We start from the raw sequence: 7,206 nt of genomic DNA on the forward strand, positions 1-7,206 counted from the left end.
GGGTGGCTCAGTTGGTTAAGCGACTGCCTTCGGCTCAGGTCATGATCCCAGGGTCCTGGGATCGAGTCCCGCATCGGGCTCCCTGCTCTGCGGGGAGCCTGCTTCTCCCTCTCCCACTCCCCCTGCTTGTGTTCCCTCTCTCGCTGTGTCTCTCTCTGTCAAATAAATAAATAAAATCTTTAAAAAAAAAAAAAAAAAAGAGCTGCATGCTCCACCAACTGAGCCAGCCAGGGGCCCCCCAAATACCTCTTTCCTTCTCTCCTTCTTCCACTTCCTCTCTTATCTGTCATTCAAAGCTGATTTCTCAGTATCTGCCCTTTCCTTTCCGTTTCTGCTCTTTCATCCCTCAATCTGGGGCCCACCTGCTCCCTTGAACAACTTTCTCTAACTGCTCTGTTCATGTTCATCAAAGTCCTCTAAACACCTAGTGGACACTGTTCAGGCCTTATTCTCAGAAATATTTGACCCCATTCAAAAAGTCTTTCTTAAAACATCACTTGACTTACGTAACACCACATTCTTCAGGGTTTCCTTTTATCCAGAAGGAAAGACGGTTTTCCCTTGTATTTTGTTCTGCTCAAAGATAAACTGAGGCAAAGGCACCTGCCTGGCTTAGTCGGTAAAGGTAGAGCATGCGACACTTGATCTCAGGGTCGTGAGTTCAAACCCAACATTGGGCGTGGAGCCTACTTAAAAAGAATTAAAAAGGGAAAGATAAACTGAGGCACACTGAAAATTTTAAGAGTTTATTTGAGCAAAAAGTGATTTCAGTCAGACAGCACCAAACTACCGGAAGTAGTTAGGAGCACTGCAAGGACAGGAGCCAGGGGAAAAGACATACAGAGAAAGTTCAGAAGAGAAGAAAGAAAATTATTTGGTTGATTGGCTATCGCTCAAAGCCTAGTTGGCTGTGCTGGTTGTCCCTAGCATTGTGATTTTGTAACCTTGAGGCATTTACAAGCTTAGCTTTTGGTGTGCTTATGCAGGCTCCATGGGATTAGAGCCACCTCAGTCTAATGGCCTCCTTGTCTAGTTAACTGAACAGTTCTTTCTGTGGATTCTGCCCGCGGTGTTCATTATTTTTCTCATGCCGCATCAGATGTCCTCAAAGATCTCATGGATGTGCTTTAAGAAGTTAAGGAACTCCCTAAAAATGCAATCAGAGGGCAACTGGGTGGCTCAGTCGTTGGGCATCTGCCTTCAGCTCAGGTCATGATCCCAGGGTCCTGGGATCGAGTCCACATCGGGCTCCCTCCTCAGCGGGAAGCCTGCTCTCCCTCTCCCACTCCCGCTGCTTGTGTTCCTGCTTTCTCTGTCTCTGTCTCTGTCAAATAAATAAATAAAATCTTAAAAAAAAATGCAATCAGAGTTATGAGTATGTGTTTTCTCTGGAAAGCAGATAGATTACTTTCATTACATTTTCCTACGTGTCCCTGATTCCCTGATTCCCTGATAATGATCCACTGCTCTGGGCAATCTAATGACTCCTAAATCCACGTGTGCGATCAGAGCCCCCTTCTCAGCCCCACATTGGCATATGCAACTGTCCATTCAACATCTCTCTTCGGACATTAAGGAAGCAGCTTAGATTTACCCCTAAACCTGCTCTACTTCCTCGGTTTTCTACTTCAGTGATTGGCACCCCCATCCATCCAGCTGCCCAGGTCCAAAGCCTCATTACCATATAGGATTCCTCTTTTTTTTCAGTCTAGATACTCAATCACCAATTCTGGTTAATTCTACGTATTCATGTCTCTCTCTTCAATCCTCGCTGCTACAGCCACCATTATTTCCAGTCTGAATCACTGAGCCAGTAACCTGGCTAACCTCCTTGTATTATTTAGTCCTCTGTGATCCATTTCTTTTCCCATTGAGGGTATGTTTTGCTGAAAGGTGATGGGGAAATCCAGCCTGTGCCCCACTACGGGGCTCTACTAGTCCAGAATATTATCTAAACCACTGTCTAGAGAGAAGATCTTTAAAAGAAATATGTACTGGGGCTCTTGGGTGGCTCAGTCAGTTAAGCGTCTGCCTTCGGCTCAGGTCATGATCCCAGGGTCCTGGGATTGAGCCCCCATCGGGCTCCCTGCTCAGTGGGGAGTCTGCTTCTCCCTCTGACCCTCCCCTTGCTTGTGCTCTCTCTCTCTCAAATCAATAAAATAAAATCTTAAAAAGTGGGGTGGAGGACCACCCTACTCCAGGCGTGTGGGGTAGGTCATGTGGGATGGCTGTCTTTATGATAATCACCTGTGACCAACAAAGAATAACCAGACCCTAAAAAGGAAGTAAGCCATTGAAGGTGTTATCAATAGAGATATTAAAAGGATTTAAGTTCCCTGGTTAGCTTTCTATAAAAGACCAACCCTAAAGGCCTTCGTGGGCAACCCTATCTGGACCCCTCTCACTCTTGAGAGCTTTTTCTGTATCTTCACTTAATAAACTTCTATCACTTTACTCACAAAAAAAATACAAAATAAAATAAAATCTTTAAAAAAATATATGTACTAAAGTAAATGTGTGCTATCAAGCAGATCCTGGCCTCATGAGAGCCAGGGTGATGTCAAGCCTGCTTTAAACTCTTCAAAGTCCCCATTGTCTGAAGACTGAAGTCCACATTTACCATATGGTTTACAAGGCCTTTCATACTCTAACCCCTCTTTTACTTTACCATCTTATCCCTTCTCCCAGGGTTTGTCTGATGCTCTGCTCCATTCTCAACCCCATCCCAAGTCGTAGGGGCCCTCAGGCCCCACATGCGGGGGCACATGTGCACTGCCCCTCCTGCCCCGTCTGTCCTCCAGATCCCATGAGGTAATGGTAAATACTTGTTATGGCTGTGTCATGCTGAGCACTTTACTGTTATTATGTCAGTTAATCCTAACCATGTCCCTATAGGATAGGGACCTTTATTTTTTCCTTCTTCAGATAAGGAAACTAAGGTGTAGAGATTAAGTAACTTGCACAAAGTCACATGGGAAATAATGATGGCGCCCTGGAAGGATCCAGGCGGTCTGTCTTCAGAGTACATGTTCTTAGCCACTCCTCCAGGCTTTAGCAAAATGACATTTCTTCCAGGAAGCAGCCCTGATCCCTCATTTCTAGGTAAGGCGCTTTTCACATTGCTTCCCCTGCTGCTGTACTCACCCTATCACATCATCACTGTTGGTTCCTTATCAGTCCCCTCACCAGAATGTAAACTCCATGAAAGAAAGGAGTCGTTCAAGAACGTCATTAGTATGGTGGCATTCACACTGTCTTGCCAGTGACCCACATTAAGAAATAAACCCGGGGCGCCTGGGTGGCTCAGTTGGTTAAGCGACTGCCTTCGGCTCAGGTCATGATCCTGGAGTCCCGGGATTGAGTCCCACATCGAGCTCCCTGCTCGGCAGGGAGTCTGCTTCTCCCTCTCCCACTCCCTCCTGCTTGTGTTCCCTCTCTCGCTGTGTCTTTCTCTGTCAAATAAATAAATAAAATCTTAAAAAATAAAAAAAATAAACCCAGTATAGGGGTGCCTGGCTGGCTCAGTTGGTAGAGCATGAGACTGTTGATTTTGCGGGTTGTAAGTTCGAGCCCCACATTGGGTATAGAGATTACTTAAAAACAAAATCTTCCAAAAAAAAAAAGAAAGAAAAAGAAGAAGAAATAAACTCAGTATAAAATTTAAAAAATAAAATAAAAAATTTAAAGCCCCCCCAAAAGAGAAAAGAAATATACCCAGTAACATATCCAGATAAATATTAAAAGCTAAAAATTTCAGGAAAAAATCATTAGCCATTGTACAATGCATTCTGATATTATCTATAGTTTTGGTTTTTTTTTCAATCCTGACACACAAATTTATTTTGCTATTCATTAATGACTCAAAGGTTGAAAAACACCCACCTGGTGCATTGCCTGGAACAAAGTCAGGACATCATAATATCTGTTTAACCATTCGTTCATTATTAATTCAATGGCTATGTATATTTCATACTCATATATAATAAGTCACAAGTATTCAAAGAATGAGTACATTCATTTTCAAGGTTGTTTGGTTTTTGTTCTTTCTTCTTCTCCTTTAAAATTTGTAAATTCTGCCACTACTTTTGAAACAACAAAAATAAACTTGGAGCTCCTGAATCTCAAGAGGTTAAAGAGGTTAATCCTAAGAGTAAAGGTCAAGACCAACATCTTTTCTATTATCTTCTGACCCTCTTAAAAAAGAATACTTTTAAAAATTTGTTATCTAAGAATGCAAGGCTTAGAAAATACTGTTATCCAAGGCTATAAGAATGACCCCACTAACCCTTATCAACTGCAAATTTATACCCTTGGAGGAAAGGAGGACTATTTTTTGTTTTCTTTGCTCTAGGCCCAGACATTCAGGGTAGTGTTTTAGATAAAATACACAATTTAGACATAGTAATAATATTTTATTTTCCTTGCCTTGGAGAAACCAAAAAGATCCAGAAAAGAAATTGTTCATAACCATTTATTTAAATTTTAAATTGCCATTCAAGCAATTTCTCAATCATAATGTACAAAATATTAAATATAAAGTTTTATAATGAAATATCATTTATCTCTCACCTAATTTTAATTTACAAAGTTATTCAACTCTGTTAAGTATTTATTTTATTTATCAGTTATATTTATCCTATCTAAAATATATAATTGAGTATTGCTATGTGTTTATATTTATTTTTATTCCAGATTAGTTTTCACAAATATTTTGAGGTAGACCATTCTAATTATGAAAATCTTCTGAGTATAATAAATTTATGGATTTAAGGTAGCAATTTCATTGATAAGATTAAATAGTCTTAGGGATGCCTAGGTGGCTCAGTTGGTTGGGTGTCTGCCTTCGGTGCAGGTCATGATCCCAGCATGCTGGGATGGAGTCCTGCATCAGGCTCCTTGCTCAGCGGGGAGCCTGCTTCTCCCTCTGCCTCTGCCTCTCCCTGCTGCTCATTCTCTCTCTGTCTCTCAAATGAATAAAATCTTTAAAAAAAAAAAGACTAGTCTTAATTTTTTTTTTAAGATTTTATTTATTTGACAGAGAGAGACACAGCAAGAGAGGGATCACAAGCAGGGGAGTGGGAGAGGGAGAAGCAGGCTTCCCGCTGAACGGGGAACCCGATGCGGGGCTCCATCCCAGGACCCTGGGACCATGACCCGAGCCGAAGGCAGACGCTTAACGACTGAGCCACCCAGGTGCCCCAATAGTCTTAATTTTTAAAATTCATTTTAATTATGAAAGATAAAGATTGGTAATACCAAGTATTCTAAGTCAGTGGTTCTCAAACCCTGTGACTTAAAAAACCAGTATCGTTTCCCATTTCTCTCCACACAAAAAAATTCCAAATATTTTTTTCCCCAGTAAGACTATTAATGAAAAAATACCATCATTTATTCTATCACTTCATAAAATATAAAAGAGAGACATGTTCTCGGATTAAGTTACAGGTCACACCTAGAAAAGACAGCTAGTACTCATATGACAAATACTTAGGTATGAATATATGCATATATGTGTGTATACATAAGTGTGCCTGACCCAATATTTTCCTATTGGTTATTATTATTATTTTTTAAAGATTTCATTTATCCATTTGTCAGAGAAAGAGAGACAGAGAGAGCACAAGCAAGGGGAGTGGCAGGCAGAGGGAGAATCAGGTTCCCCACGGAGAAGGAGCCTGACGCAGGACTCCATCCCAGGACCCTGGGATCATGACCTGAGCCGAAGGCAGACGCTTAACTTACTGAGCCACCCAGGGGTCCCTACCTGTTGGTTATTGATTAGCAATTTGGCCATATTGTACAAAAACTTACAGAATGCATATTCTTTGACCCAGCAATTCCATTTCTAGAAAACTGTTCTGTAGAAGTACTTGAATAAGTGCCCGAAGATATTTCTATTTATTTATTCAACAAATAATATTTACTTATTTATTATATTTATGTGTACTGACTGTCTTGCCGCACTAGAACATAAGTTGTTTGAAGTCAGGGATTTTCATCTTTAGTTCACTTGTACATCCTAAATGCATAAAACAATGACTGGCACAAATATCCGTTGAACAGATGAATGAAATTATTAGTATGTTAAAAAATACATGCTGTGAACAGGGCAAAGGAGATTGCAAGTGTGGGAGAAGAGCAAAGTGGGAAAGTAAAATGGAATGGTAAGAATACGCTTTAAGGAGAGGGGGAGGAATGTGTAGAGACTTGAGGGAGGTGAGAAAGCCAGACATGGGGACATCCAGTGAGAGTCTTCCTGGCAGCGGGAGCAGCGAGTACGTAAAGAATTTGGAGTAGCACCAGCAGAGGAAGGGGGAGATCACACACACACACACACACACACACACACATTAGAGTAGCAGCAAAACCACTCTTCTGGAGCCAAATGAACAAGGGGCAAAATTAATAGATAAGGCAACTGTAGACACCACTTTTCCCCTGGGGTAAAACAGAGAGCCAGTGGAGAGTTTCTGAGCACATGAATGAATGAGTTAACTGAACTTTTTAAAGAATTTGGTTGATGTAGGGCGCCTGGATGGCTCAGTCGGTTGAGCGTCCGACTCTTGATTTCATCTCAGGGCATGATCTCAGGGTTGTGGGATCCAGCCCTGTGTTGGGCTCTGCACTCAATGGGGAGTCTGCTTGAGATTCTCTCTCTCCTTCTCCTTCTGCTCCTCCCCCCTCTCACGTACATGCATTCTCTTTCTCAAATAAAGGCAGAGATCAATTTAGAGGTTACGGTATAATTTAGAGAAGAAATAGTAGTGTCTCAAATTAGAGTGGCTTCAGGGAGTACAGATTCTGAAAATATTTTGAAGATAGAGCCAGTAGAATTTCCTGATGAACTGAATATGGGGTATGAGAGAACAGAATCAAGAAGAATTCCAAGGCTTTGTTCTGAACACCTGAAAGGACAGAGTTGGCATTAGCTAAGGCAGAAAAGCCTGCATGTGGTGATGCAAAGTAGGGTATGGTATGGAGATCAGAAATTCCACTTTGAATAATATAAACTTTTACAATGATTTTTAGATACCCAAGAGGAGATGAATAACCAATAAAATGGTTCTGGAATACAGAGAAGATCTGAGCACACAGAAATTCAATCACCAAATATGGTATTTGAAGCCACAGACTAGATGAGGTCTCCAAGATAGTGAATGTAATTATAAATGAAAAGAGACCTTGGGCGCCTGGGTGGCTCAGTCG

Source organism: Leptonychotes weddellii, chromosome 5, assembly GCF_054177405.1.
Source record: "Leptonychotes weddellii isolate Sample4059 chromosome 5, ASM5417740v2, whole genome shotgun sequence".
NCBI lineage: Eukaryota > Metazoa > Chordata > Mammalia > Carnivora > Phocidae > Leptonychotes > Leptonychotes weddellii.